The sequence below is a fragment of the Lemur catta genome, chromosome 21 (assembly GCF_020740605.2).
Source record: "Lemur catta isolate mLemCat1 chromosome 21, mLemCat1.pri, whole genome shotgun sequence".
In the NCBI taxonomy this organism is placed as follows: Eukaryota; Metazoa; Chordata; class Mammalia; order Primates; family Lemuridae; genus Lemur; species Lemur catta.
The window spans coordinates 32,409,609-32,424,653 of NC_059148.1; the positions used below are offsets into that span (position 1 = coordinate 32,409,609).

At 39.8% G+C, this 15,045-nt stretch overlaps 1 long non-coding RNA gene across 4 annotated transcripts in view; it reads left to right on the forward strand.

The window, feature by feature from the left end:
* LOC123625621 overlaps window positions 1-15,045 on the forward strand; it is a 25,187-nt gene continuing 10,142 nt past the window's right edge. For 2 of the 4 annotated variants that reach the window (XR_006730598.1, XR_006730595.1), the window contains exons 1-2: window positions 1-136; window positions 14,463-14,601. This is a non-coding gene — a long non-coding RNA (uncharacterized LOC123625621). Of the gene's footprint in view, window positions 137-4,610; window positions 4,723-14,462; window positions 14,602-15,045 lie in introns of all 4 variants that reach the window. The other 2 variants (XR_006730596.1, XR_006730597.1) reach the window with 2 other exon arrangements.

Consider the following 15,045-nt stretch of genomic DNA (forward strand, 5'->3'; position numbering starts at 1 on the left):
CCGCGCACAAGTGTGGGCCGGACGGAGGGAGCCGGGAAGCGACGAGCGCGCCGGGAGCGCAGCTGCGGGCGTGAGGGCGGCAGGAGCCGTGAAGCCGGCCCGAGAGCGGGGCTGGGCGGCTGAGGCAAAGGCGACGGTGAGTGCAGCGCCGGCCCCGCGCCTCGCCTTCTCGGGCCCTTGCGCGGCGGCCTGAAGCCCCGAACCCCGGTCCCCGAGGGCTCCGCGGTGAGCGCGGCCCGGTCCTGCCAGCCGCGCGCTGCGGGCTGCGGGCTGCGCCTGCGGCTCCGTTTCCAGGTTTGGGCGAGGTCTCCTCCCCGAGGACCGCCCTTTGGTTTCGTCCGTTCTCTCTGAGGAACGGACGCGAACTCAGCTCGGAATTCAGGCAGGCGGGCACTGAGGCGGCCGAGCGCCCGCCGCGGGGACACGGAAATGCGGACCCCTCCCCCACTTGGCGGGTCTGGCGGTCGCGAGGGTGGCGCGAGGGGCTGGCGGGGACACCCGGGGTCTCCAGGTGCGGGTTGGCGGGGCGGGGACCCGGGCTCCGGAGCCCCGACTGTCGCCCGAGGCGCCCGGCGCGTCCCGCCCGCGGGTCCCGCCGCGGAGCTCGCCGGGCTCGGAGCGAAAGTCCCGCCGCCGCGTCGGAGGAGCGCGGGCGACTCCCGCAGGTGGTTTCACCGGCTGTGGCTGCGGGTTGTGACTTTGGTCCCGGGCGTGGTGGGTAGCGGCTCGCTCTGCCGCTTTAACAGCTGAAAAAGCGCCCCAATCCACCGACTTAAATATGTGCAAGAAACAGTGTTGAGATTCCTTATTACCTCGCAATTATTTTAAATGATGAGGCTTCGTAGAGGAATTTGGTGGTGGTGTGCAGCTTACAAAATTTAAACGTTAAAGGGCTTGGAATACAGTAGATGCTCGTTAAAATATTTGTTGAACGAATGAATCTGGAAACATCAGACAAAGCGGGTCTCACATCTAGTAAAATTTAGGCACATACCCTTTTGACTAAGATTAAGGAAAAAACATTGGAAAAAACCACGTAGTTTTGTTTATATGCTTGTTTTTGATTTTTACCCAATATATGCATACTTTGGAAAATCAGTTGTTACGCTCAGTGCTACTAACATAGAAAATAAGTTTGAAATGTGAATTTTTTATTTTGAGAAAAGTTGGTATACATTATCTATTTCTTAAAAGCAGGCTTTATTTCTCATTTTCTTTAAAAATAATGGAGAACATAAAGAGGCGCTGGGATTGTATTTTGAGACCCAGCTTTATTTTTCATTGTGAATAAAGTTGTTTATGTGTTTTTGAGGGACTGGTATGGTCTTTAGTTTCTTTTCCAACAAGGGGGAACTGTAAATTGAAGGAGAAAAAAAAAAAAAACTAATGTTGCACTAATACAATTAAACATTACCATTTCCTCAGCAGATATTCATTAAACATCTATTATGTGCTGAGATCTGTGTTGAGGCTGTTTCTGGGGACGAACAAAACTCACAATAATCCTTTTTTAAAACAAGCATAAAGTTCTTTCTTATAATCGATGTTGCAAGTGGAGGCTGTCTTAAACGCCTAGTGCCTGCTTTAAGTTGGGAAAGATGGCAGGTGAATTGCAGGAACTGTAAATTCCTAACAGTCTATTTAATAGTTAATAGGTAGCTTAAAAGGGCTAAGAGTATTGGGTTACACTTTCCTATTGTCTGTTTAGTAAAATCTATCTACATTTTAAAAAGAAGGGAGGAAGAGAATTAACAAACTGGTGTTTTTATTATCTCTCTCTCACAAGAAGATTTTAGTACAGTGTATTTATTGAAAGGTCATGTATTTCTGGTTCTGTGTTCTGTAAATAATCTTTGCAACAACAATATTTTCTATGTTTAAAAATCACTGATGATAAACATTGGATTCCTTTTCCATAAGAAACGTTTTTAAGTAAAGCACCATTTCAGGAATTTTATTTTGTCCTTTTCTTTACTATTTACAAACAAATACAGTATTAACTTGATAGTGCTGAAATTGGAAGGATTATTAGTAACAATTTGTGGTTCCATATATGGACTTTACCTGTAGTTTCACAACTGATAAAACTGCTTATTAAAAAGAGGATGAAATTTTTAGTATTGCATTTATTCTAAGGTTGCATTGCCTATTTTTATCTTATTTATAGATGTGTAAAAACAGTATTTGGCCTCTTCAGAAGTCTGAGTTAATGCACTCCAAAGCCAATCTTGATCTTTACAAAATAATGTAGAGTACTATTTTTTTTGCAGTTAGCTTTTGAATTTTGATGGACCCTTTTGACTTGTCAATGCTTATAATAGTTTGTACATTGTTGAAAATAATGTATACGTTCATATAGAACTTTTCAATTTTAGACTTACTGGCTATTAGCTTTTTATGATTGTTGTTCCTAGGAATAATAAAGAAAGGAATCCCTCAAATTTTAGTGGTAGAGAGTTGTGAGAGTTTTTCTTTAAATGTGTATTTCTTGGAGGAAGAAATGTGTATTTCTTGATAGTTTACCGCTATCAGTCTGGTGTTGATAAGAATCTAATAGTGATGATACGGAGCAGTGGAAGCAGGCTGTGGTGTGTTAAATAAAAAGTGCCTGGCATGTTTTTTTGGATAAGCACATCAACAGAATTCTTGAGAGTCAACAGCATTGAGATATGTTAAAATAATTTTTCCAAGAAATCAGGATTCGTAATATTTTTTGTACTTTAGAAACACTGTAAATGTTTTTAAAGTATTATTCCTGTGTTGGAGTAGTTCATAATGTTTTGAGGCTGAGTAAATTCCAGGATTATCCTATTTTGTAATTGTTGGAATATTTGAAATGTTGGTGTTTTCTTCATCGAGGTAGATGTGTCTGCTGGGGGGGGTGGTTCGTTTTGTTGTAAGACCCTTCAGAGTGATCTAGAAGGAATTTCTTTTCTCTTAGATGTAATTAATCTAGTGATTAAGAATGATGCTAATGTGGCATTTGCAGCTGTGCCCATCTTTGCCTGTGTAGATTGTGAGAGTTTATCAATTAGCATTTGTAGAAAACATTTTTGAATTTTAAAATTTTTATTTTAATGCTATATAACAAATTTCTCATGTTTATTGTCTAGTATAGGTTGCTATTATATTTTCAATTCCCAGTTGTGTTTTTAAAAAACATGAAAATGCTTAGGTTTCTCATCTGTTTTAGGATGAATCTAGGATTTTTTAAGGTTTTGTAAGATTTTTCACTCACAATGAAACATGCTTATTGGTTTTGATTTATTGTAGTGTTTTTTTTTTTAATTTTAGAGACAGGGTCTCACTCTGTCACCCATGCTGGAGTGCAGAGGCATGACTATCACTTACTGCAACCTCAGACACCTGGGCTCAAGCGATGCTCCTACCTCAGCCTCCCGAGTAGCTGGGATTACAAGCTTGCACTGCCATGCCCAGCTAATTTTCAAATTTTTTGTAGAGACAAGGTGTTGCTATGTTGCTGAGGCTGGTCTGGAACTCCTAGCCTCTGGGTCCCAAACTGCTGGGATTACAGGTACTAGCCACCCCACCTGGCCTGTTTTAGTGTTTTTTTAATCTCAGTTTTTATGAAACAAATATTTTAACATTTTATTGAATGTTAAATGTTAGTAATGTTTTAGGTCTGCGTCAGAATGGGGCATTGTAGGTTCTCTGTTTATTCTTGAGAGGAACTGAGTAAAACATGTGCTTATCCTTAATGCTTGCTTGTTAGTTAGGTGATAGCATTTTTTCTGATTTTTTTTCATACTTCCTGGAAAAACTTGGAATTTAGCATATTAAATATTGACTTGCTGCCTCAGTTCAAAGCTTAAGTATGCTTGAATCTTTCTGTAATACTACCAGATTGTGAATGGAGTAGAATTTAGTTGAGACTGCTCTGTGACTGCATCCAAATGGGGTTTCTGGATTGAAATGCCAAAAAGACTTGGTAATAAATTGTCTCTATTGTCTTTATCTTGACACTATAAAATACCTGTAAATGTATTCCAGTCAAAATTACAGTAACACATGCTCACTCCTTTTCCTAGAATGCATTAGATAAGCCCGCATTAAATAGAGGTGACTTTGAAAATGACTAAATGGTGAGCCCTGATATTTCTATTTTGTCGCTTGCCGGCTTAGAAACTCATGCTAAGATTTCTTATGACATCTTCCATGGTCAAATTTTGTACTTGTACTCAAACATAAAATGACTTTTATTTGACTTAATAATTTGCTTTCACTTTTTGCTTAGTAAAGCAAAAATGAATTTTTACTACATCTAGCATTGTGTATATTTTATACCTTACACGTAGTGGAAATTTATGGGTATCTGTGGAACTAGTACATTCAGTGGATGGGACTTGGTAAGGTTAAGCAGAAAACAGTTTTCACTGTGCCTTCAGACCCTCTATAGATTCAGTCTCTACCTCTGGATTCGCTCTTAGTAAGATCAGATAGCTTTTCCAGTAACTTTCAGGTAATAAAAACTCTTGTGGTTACTTGTCATTCATAATCTTATTTTAGTCATTAGAAGGTACAGTTTAGTATAATCAGTGTTGAGACTCTCACACAATTCTGAACTTTCCTTTTGGTTCCCACTGTTTCAGACCTAGAAGCCTGCTTTGGAGGAAGATTCCTACTTGATCTCTCTTTTTACTTTGCCAGATTCTCTTCAATATGACATCCTCACCTGCTCAGGGTCCAGCTCAGTGGGGAAAGGTATGGTTTATTTTAGCTCATCTGATTGTGATCTGGCATTTTTGCCTTGTGAGTTGGACAGGTTGTTCAAAGCTGACTCCCTAGGACTGCTGGAAATAGTTTTCTTGAGAATTCTATGTCTGGGACCCCCAACTACCATTCCTATGATATAATTCTCTATCCTTAATTTCGCTTCCCAGCTTTCCTTATCTGTGGGCCCACTTTGCCCAGGGTGATGTTTTGCTTTAGTGTTTAAGGTAGTTCTATAACATTTTAACCAGAACTGCCCATACTTTTTTTTTTTTTTTTTTTGAGACAGAGTGTCGCTTTGTTGCCCTGGCTAGAGTGAGTGCCGTGGCATCAGCCTAGCTCACAGCAACCTCAAACTCCTGGGCTCAAGTGATCCTCCTGCCTCAGCCTCCCGAGTAGCTGGGACTACAGGCATGACCCACCACGCCCCGCTAATTTTTTCTATATATATTTTTAGTTGTCCAGATAATTTCTTTCTATTTTTAGTAGAGACGGGGTCTCGCTCTTGCTGAGGCTGGTCTCGAACTCCTGACCTCGAGCGATCCACCCGCCTCGGCCTCCCAGAGTGCTAGGATTACAGGCGTGAGCCACCGCACCTGGCCAAGAACTGCCCATACTTTACTAAGGATATTTCATTTGGCATAATTCCACTGGGGCCTCCACAAATACAGTAGATCCTCTGTGTCTGTGGGTTCCACATGTGAGGATTCAACCAACTGTGGAGCAAAAATCCTAAACCTTGTCTCTAAAAAAAAAATACAAATTTAAAAACTACAGTATAACAGCTACTTACATGGCATTTACATATAAGTAATCTAGAGATGCTTTAAAGTATATGGATATGTGTAGGTTTTATGCAAATATCTACCCATTTTATATATGGTAATTGAGCATCTGGGAATTTTGGTATGGTGGGGTTCCATGAACCAAACCCCCGTGGGACAGCTGTAACCCCCCTTGACAGTACTTCTGTCTGTTTGGGACCTGCAGGCCATTGCTTCTGCCACCTCTGTACTGTCCCCCTTCCGCACATCCTTACTTGAATATTTTCCCTGCCTTGAATCCATGGTCCACTAGTATAATTTCTCCCTTTCATACACCCTCAGTTCCAGGTAGGGCACTCCTCCACTGCACTCACCTGGCCAGCCCTCCACCCCACACTGTTTATATGCAGTTCTCCGTCTAGTTCAGCCTGCACCTGGGCAGTTGACCGTGCTCTGAGGAAAACACAGCCATGCTGAACCGGGTCTCCCATTCAGTGCCTGACCGCTGGCCTCAGGAAGGCCCTTTGTGTTGCTGACAGTTGTGGAATCCTAGTACATTTCCCTGGTTGAATCACTTTAGCATTTCCCTAAATGACTACTTTACACCTCTCTCCTCAAACCTCTAACCTCTTCTCCATTTTCATCTGATGATGTGTTTCCTGTGTGTGAAAAATGAAAGCAATCAGAAAGTGTTTCCACGTCCCTCAGGCCTCTGCCCATGCTCTTTGCATTTCCTGCTGTTCTTCACCCCGGTCTCCACGGCTGCCCTGGGTTCTCTCCCCTTCCTCCTGTCAAGGGCGTTGCGTTGCTTCCATGTTCGTCCCCATGTGCATGCCTACAAGATGTATCAGTGTCTTATATTTGCTGGATCATTCCTGTCAGCATGTAGATATATATGCAGCATATAGATACTGCTATTTCCCATCTTTAAAAAACCTTGTTCACATCTTTCTTTAGTTACTACTCTCCAGAAAAGTTGATATTTGTGGTCTTCAGTACTCCCTCTCTCTCTTGGATCCACTACAGTGAGGTTTTTTTTCTCTTCCATTCTACCGTAGCAGCTCTTTTTTGAGGTTACTAGTGACCTCTTTGGTGAATTCTAACGTCAGTGAATATAGCAGCAATAACAGCATTTGATGTGGTTGATAATGTTCTCTTGTTTGAAACCTTCTTTCCTTTGCTTCTGGGATATTACTGCTTATTTTCAGTTTCTTTTGCTGGTTCCTTTTCATCACTCCAACTTCTAAAAAATGAGGCAGTGTTCCAGGGATATATGTTTAGACCTCTTCTGTATTTATATTTAGTCCCTTGTGATCTCATCTAGCTAGAACTATATATTTCTAACTAAAAATTTTATCTTTAGTCTGAATTTCTTTCCTAATTTCCAGACTTGTATGTTCGTCTGTGTACTCAACATTTTCAGCCAGATGTCTAATTTAACTAGACATCTGGATCCCAAATTTAACATGTCACAACTGAACAACTCGTCGCCTCCTTCTTCTCTCCCACCCCCTCCAATAATAGTTTCCTTTCCATTCTTCCTCATCTTATAAATGTCCACTCGCTCTTGCAGTATCTCTGGCCCCAAACCTCATAGACATCTTGACTGCTTTCCTTCTGATACTCTCACATCTAATTCAAATAATTATCATGAAAGTACATTCTTTATATACTTTAAATGCTGCCATAACTATAAATGGAACCACAATTTGCTGCCACCCCTGTAAGCAACCATAATCTCTTGCTTGTGTTATTTTCATAGTCACTAGTCTCCCCGCTGCTTCTGTACTTTCTTATTCTCAACCCAGCAACCAGGGTGATCCTTTTAACATGAAAGTCTGATTATTTTAGTCCTGTGTTCAACCCGTTCAGTGGCTTTCTATATCCTTGAGAGTAAAAGCCAGAATATTTACTGTGCCTATAAGAGCCTCTGTTGATCTGTACCTCCTGCCTCTCTGGTTTTGTGTCCTACACAATCAGGTTTCTCCCTGGCTTCCTCTACTCTGGCCCCCAGGCATCCTCCAGGTTTCTTGAACCTGCCAAGCGCAGGCTTGCTTTCATGCCCTCAGGGATAGAGCATTGTTTTGCTCACTGCAGAGTCCCCAGGACCCTGGCTGGCTCATGATGGGCACTCGCAGTTCCTGAATGAATGGCTGCTTGTCTTGTTACTCATGATTCTGGTTACAGCCTATATGCATGTTTCTGTAATAAAAGTATTTGAACTTCACCTAAAACTGTATAGTCCTGTAAGAATTAAGTAGAAACAAATTTAGATACAAGAATATAAAGTAAGTTTCAAGTCAATTTTTGTGTATGGGAAGTGAAAATACACAGTGAAATGGTAAGGAACAGAGGAGATGGGAAAGGAATGAAGAGAGCTAAGGCAAATGAAATAAAGAAGAGGAAAACCTGGTTTGGAAATAGGGTGACAATATGTAAAAAATGTATTTTGGGCTTGCCCCATATTTCTTTTAAGTTACATTTCTTGAGTTCTGAGTGTTGGTGATTTTCATGGACTAGACACTTCTAGTTGGACTATATGATACCCTTCTTTTTATCAGGGATGTAGGCTCAGGTGAGATCAGAAGCCAAAACTTCATTGTTCTTCTGTGTTTTGCTCAACACAGGAACAACTTTAACAACTCTTTTCGTTAAAGGAAGGGAGAAACTACTGAGAAAGCCTAATGGTATTCTTAGCAGTTTTAATTTTTTTTGTAGAAATCTCCAATAGAAGTCTCATAGGTTTAGGGAGGGATTTTCAGTGTACAAAAATGTATTGGTATGCCTGTCCTCTTGGTACTGTACCACCTATTTAGTCCCCCCTTAAAAAAGGAGAGGAATATAAGTACATTTATTGTTTTGCACGGTAAATTAGCAGCTAGCTACAGTAATCACAAGTTTATTGAGTACTATTAAATGCATATACTTATTTGTGCTCTTAAATGAAAAAAAAAGAAAGAAAAATGCTTGTACAGACTTAAATGCGTTGTCTAAAAATGCAGTTTAACTGATATTTAGTTGGGAAATGAGAGTGCAAGGAGAATTAATGATATGCAGATTTTTAGTATTTCATTCTGCTAAGACAAGATTTTTGTCTTTTAACCTTTTTCCCTGAGCTGTAGGTCTCATTTCCTGTTGGTTGATTAAAAAAAAAAAAAAAATCTTTTAGATAAATTGTTGAAATGAGTAGCTCAGTAGTTCCTGAATGAATAAATAATTTTATGTGCAAGTATAAATTCTCCTTAAACCAGTCTCCACAGTTTCCTATTTTTGTGTAATATGCAAAAATTTGTCTTTATTGACTTGGGGGACTTTTATGTGGCCATAATGTGGACTTGGTTTTCATGGCTATAGGGAGTGTGGATGTATATGTGTGTATTTCTTTACAGTTTTTGTAATATGAACATGTAATTTAGACTGATATGCTGACATTTTACTTTAACTCCTAAGCACTAATTTGAACAAAAATCCGATTTGGTATTATGTTTTTCTTTCATGTTAAAATAAACATGATCTTTATAATTCTTAAAAAGTCTATTTACATACCAAATAAAATGATTTTGGATGATACGCTAGAAGTGTTTGCCTATGGTTTTGAAATAATCCTAGCCTGAACAACATAGTGAATCTATTTTATGGACTAATTAGGTCATCTTCATTAGAATTCAACATTGACGTACTTGAATTCATATGTTAGCATTTCATGTATGAAGTAACCATCTTGGGTTAATAAGATCCTTATTTCTGAGCTGGTGTGTAGTCCTACCACTAAGTTAATTTCAGCTGTAGTCATAGTTTTTTTTTAAAAAGAGACATGGTTTTGCTCTGTTGCCCAGGCTGGAGTGTAGTGGTGTGATCATAACTCCTGGGATTGTTGTAGCTAGCTGTTAATTTACCATGCAAAACAATAAATGTACTTATATTCTTCTCCTTTTTTAAGGGGGGACTAAATAGGCAGTACAGTACCAACAGGACAGGCATACCAATACATTTTTGTACACTGAAAATTCCTCCCTAAAACTATGAGACTTCTATTGGAGGTTTTTACATTGGCAATCTCCTGCCATTGCCTCTTGAGTAGCTGGGACTACAGGCGTGTACCAGCGTGCCCAGCTGAGCAGAATTTTTTTTTTTTTTTTTTTTTTTAGAGATGGGGTCTTGCTGTGTTGCCCAGGCTGGTCTTGAATTCCTGGGCTCAGGAGATCTTCCTGCCTCTGACAACCTCTCAGACAATCTCACCTTTGGTCATTACACTCTATCCAAGTTAGTCTGTTCAATTTCTCAAACATGCCATGCTTGGTCTTGCCTTAGGACTTTTACACTAGTTGTTTCCTTTGTCTGAATGGTCTTTCCCAGATCTTGAGCCTGGCCCCTTAACTTTAAGGTCTCAGCTTAAGTATCACCTAACTCACCACTCAGTTTAAAATAGCTTCCCCATTTCCCCATTACTGTTTTAATTTCTTCATGGCATTTCTCAGTCCTTGAAATTATGTATTTTTATATATATTTCTTTTTTTTTTTTTTTTGAGACAGAGTCTCACTCTGTTGCCCGGGCTAGAGTGAGTGCCGTGGTGTCAGCCTAGCTCACAGCAACCTCAAACTCCTGGGCTTAAGCAATCCTACTGCCTCAGCCTCCTGAGTAGCTGGGACTACAGGCATGCACCACCATGCCCGGCTAACTTTTTTTCTCTATATATATATTTTTAGTTGGCCAGATAATTTCTTTCTATTTTTAGTAGAGACGGGGTCTCGCTCTTGCTCAGGCTGGTCTTGAACTCCTGACCTTGAGCGATCCACCCGCCTCAGCCTCCCAGAGGGCTAGGATTACAGGCATGAGCCACCGGGCCGGCATATATGTATTTCTTATGAGAGCAGGGACCTCCTTTGTCTTGTTCCCTGCTGTCCACAATGCCCAGAACGCTACCTGGTACCAAACAGGTGTGCAGTAAAGTGCTGAATGGATGAAACCAGGTACCAGTCTCATCTGTTCTGTCATGAATGATTTTAGTGTACTAGTATTTTAAACTGTCAACAGCACACTTCTTCTGACCTGGGGAAGACAGAAACTGGATCAGTCAGACAAAAGCCTGGTTTTAGAAAAGGGTGAGACAGTCTGGGACCTGCTCTGGTCCTCAGCGTGTCCCGTGGAGCCAGTGGTGCTGGCGTCAGTGGGTGCCTGTGCCTCTCGCTCGACTCTGCGCCCGGTGCCTCGTCTGCAGCTTGGACTGGCCGTGGGGGGACAGTTATAACACGGGAACGGGCAAAAGCTGCAGATCAGGGCTCTTTCTTTCAAAAGAGGTGGTGGTTCAGTATTTATCAAGAGACCACTGGGTGGGCCCATGTGAAATTGCTGGGTTTTGCTTGAATATTGGCAATTTCTTATGTTTTAACCTAGTAGAGTTACTTGGTTTGGTTTAAAGATAATTTCTTCATAGGAGTTAGTGAAATTACCTCAGTGCTTTACCTTCTTTCTTTTTCAAAATTATGTTCCCTTCACATCTGATGATTACTTGAGATTCATTTAATGCATAAAATTAGCTATTTATATGTTTGTATGTTAATTATTTAACTGTATGTCTAATAGTTTAGCTTATTCCAAAGCAGGCACAAAAGATCTTCAGATTCCTCTGAGAGTGTTCTTGGTATTGCTACTGAGCAGTAACTAAGCCGTTTGAAAGGTGTTCCTTTTCTAGTCAAGAAAGCAGATCCGATTCAGTTACTGATACGGCATTATCTACCCTTTTTTTCACCCCAGAATGATTTACATAAATACGTCTGAGTTCCGTTCTTTGGTTTTTTTTTTTTCTGGCTTTTTTCTTCTTTTGCCCATTATTACTCTTGAAGTGCTTGCTTACATTTTCTGATCATTTACTTCTGCTACTCCGTGATTTCTTCTACAAATAAATGTCACTAAATCAATGAAATGATTTTGTCTTGTTTCTCGAGTTTTTTCCTGTTATCTTTCCTGTGGTTACCTGGACATTCCAGCCCATTTCCAACCCTCCCCCCAGCTCTCCAGTAAAGAGACATGAAATTACAGGGATCATTTTCTTATCTGAGGAAGTTTATTGTTTAAAAATTGAACTTTGTTGGCTCAGGGGAATTTATTGGTATTTCTTGAGCAACATTTGCTTTATGTTAATTCTGAATAAGTGGATTTGAACTGGTGGTATTGAATTATTATAAAATATGATAGCCAGGTTTCCTATTCTTTAACTTAAATTGTTCTTTCTCTTATGGACATGTGAAAAAAAAGTGTTTAATGTAGAGCATCAGAAAGTACATATAAGGTAAAGAAGAAACATTTACGCCTACCACTGCAAGATAACCAACCACTGGTAATATTTTGATGCGTGTCCTTCCAGATAAATCAGTGAATATATGCTTTTTCACAAAAGTAAGGTCTTATTATACACACTATTCTATAACATTTTGCCTTAGCAAATGTTATGGTCATATAAGCATTGTTTTTTGTTACTTTAATTTGAAAGAGTCTTACTGGAAAGTGAAAATTTTGTTTGACAAGGGTAAAGCTGTCAGTAAAGTTGTGATTAAAAACAATGGTGTTTATGGGGAGCAGAATGTGGCAGAGTCAACTGGAGACAAGAATTACTTAAGCAGTAATTTTTTTCTTAAGAGTTCTCTCGCCATTGTACAATAGCCTGATTGTTTTATACTAGCTAACAAAAACCGTTCCTGACTCTATGTAAAGTAGAATTATTTTAAATAGCCATATGGTGAAATATGGGCCTGTAAATATGTTCATATTTTTTAGACTGTGCAAGTCCTACTGATGTCTTAATATTAAAAACTTCTAAAAGAAAAATGTGTTTTTTTGACAGACTTCATCTATGTGTAGTATGACAGTTTTATTAGATATTGCTACCCTTTTTATGTGTCAGAGTGAGGGAGTTCTTAGAAAAAGAAAATTTAGCATGTAAGAATTTTTATGTTAATGTTTGATTTGACTTTTGTTTTATGACTGTGAAAATTCTTGTGGAAGAATTGCTGATATGTATTGGTGTATTGCATTCTTGGAAATTACCAGTCCCAATCTTGTCAAGTAATTGTTTAGGTCTTAAGGTAGCAATTTTTTTTTTTTTTTTGAGACAGAGTCTCACTCTGTTGCCTGGGCTAGAGTGCCGTGGCATCAACCTTGCTCACAGCAACCTCAGACTCCTGGGCTCAGGCAATCCTCCTGCCTCAGCCTCTTGAGTAGCTGGGACTACAGGCATGCACCACCATGCCTGGCTAATTTTTCTATATATTTTTTTAGCTGTCTGTATAATTTCTTTTTATGTTTAGTAAAGATGGGGTCTCGCTCTTGCACAGGCTGGTCTCGAACTCCTGAGCTCAAATGATCCGCCTGCCTCGGCCTCCCAGAGTGCTAGGATTACAGGCGTTGAGCCACCATGCCCGGCCAGCAATTTTTTTTTGAGACAGCTAGAGTGCCGGTGGAGTCGTCACATCTCACTGCAACCTCCTACTTCTTGGCTCAAGTGATCCTCCTTAGGCATGTGCCACCATGCCCGGCTAAGTTTTTATGTTTGTGGTAGAGATGGGGTCTCACTCTTGCTCAAGCTGGTCTTGAACTCCTGAGCTGAAGGGATCCTCCTTCGGCCTCCCAGAGTGCTAGGATTACAGGTGCCAGCCACTGCACTGGGCCTTAAAGTAGCAATTTTTAAAGGCAATCAAAGATCCTTTAAGGGTTTTATGATTTAAATGTTTTTTCCTTTGCCACAGGAAAGGTACCTGTTACCTAGGGTAGAGTAGGCTGTTGATGTTTTGCCTTGTTTTTAGCTGTGTCGTTTTCTGTGTTGTATTACTGCTTGCTCGCAAGCTCTTGTAGTCTTTTTCTGTTCAGTAGCCATTTCTCTTACCCCGCAATGCTACATCCTGGACAGTGCATGTGTTGTGGAAAGCACTGCTCACATGGTAAAGAAAAATAAAAAGCAGTGTAGTCAATGTGGACTTTTTTACTGAGAAATGATGTATTTCTTGTTTAGAGACTGGCAGTGTAGTCACTAAAAAATGTTTTTCATCCACATTATGTTTGTGAATGGATATGCAGGTGTCTCTGTTGGAAGGTAAAGTGAATCTTGAGATAAATTCGAGAAAAGTGTTTAGAATTATTGCATACATTTTGCTGTTTTAAAAAAATGTTATTTTTTGAAAAGTTTCATTCCACAGTGAGTTTTTAGCCTCCTCTTTTTACATTTATTTTGTTTTTGTAAACTGTTCTAAAGAAGCTTAGAAACTAGTCACACAGTAAGTGGCAAAACTCACATTTGAAGTCTTTTCTGATTTTTCAGAGTCAGTAAGCTTGGGAAGCATTGTACAGTGGCAGAAAGAATATGGACTTTGGAGTTAGACACACCTCAGTTTGATCCCTAACTCTGGCACATATTTGCTGCATGGCAAGTTCTTACCCTTGGTGATTTTTATTTTTCTTTTCATTTAAGTGAGGGTAATAGCTAATTAAGATTAAATGAAGTAATACACATAAAGCACTTGGCTTGTAGAAGATGCTGATAAACGTTTCATTTCCTTTCTGCCACACCTTATGGTTTTAAAATATCTTGGGAGCCACTTGGACGTTTCACTTGAAAGTGAATTGCAGTCAGGAAACTGGAAATAGACGTAACCCAGGTGGATTCGTATTGTAGTGACCCTCTTAATTTCCCCATCTGAGAAGCAGAGTGGTTCTTATAACTGTTCAAAATATTTGACTTCAAGGCAGGTTTTATTGTTAAAAGCTGAAATGGAACCCATTGGGATGAGTTAATTATTGCTGACCAAAATGGTGAGAAAGTAACTATTTCTACATTTCCTGAGAAATTGAAGCATTTGTGCTGTATGCATAAAGATGGTAAATTTTAAAGGCTAAGAACTGACCCTTTGAAAAGAAATATATGATGAAAATAGGAGGGGAAAGTGTTTAACCAATAATAAAATTTTTTTTATCAGATTTAAGAGATGGTGCTGATTCAGACGTGCGCACAGTGACACAGGTGCTAAATGCAGTGCTGGAGGGAGTACAGATCTGTGGAACCTGTTGCAGAAGCACTTTGGCAATGTCACAGAGCAGAACTTAGTACTTCCGAGAGTACGTCCTAAGTAACCGATTTTTCTGTTTTGCAGGAGTGAGGGAAGAAATTATTTTTTTTGCTGTAACAGCCTTATTGAGATTACTCATATAGCATAAACACTTTTTTAAAGTACATAAGTCAGTGTTATACAGCCCTTGCCACTATCTAATTTTTCAATATTTTCATCACCCCCCCCCCCAAAAAAAAGAAATTAGTAGTCATTCCCCATTCTTCCCTCTCCTCAGCCCCTGGCACAACCACTAACATATTTCGTCTTTCTAGATTTGCCTCTGTGGATATGTGATATAAATGGAATTATATGCTGTGTGGCCAACTGGCTTTTTTTCATTTCACATAATGTTTCAAGTGTGATCTGGACAGTGTATGTCAGTACATCATTCTCTTTTATGGCTAAATATTATTCCATTGTAGGATATACAACGTTTGACTTATCTATTCAC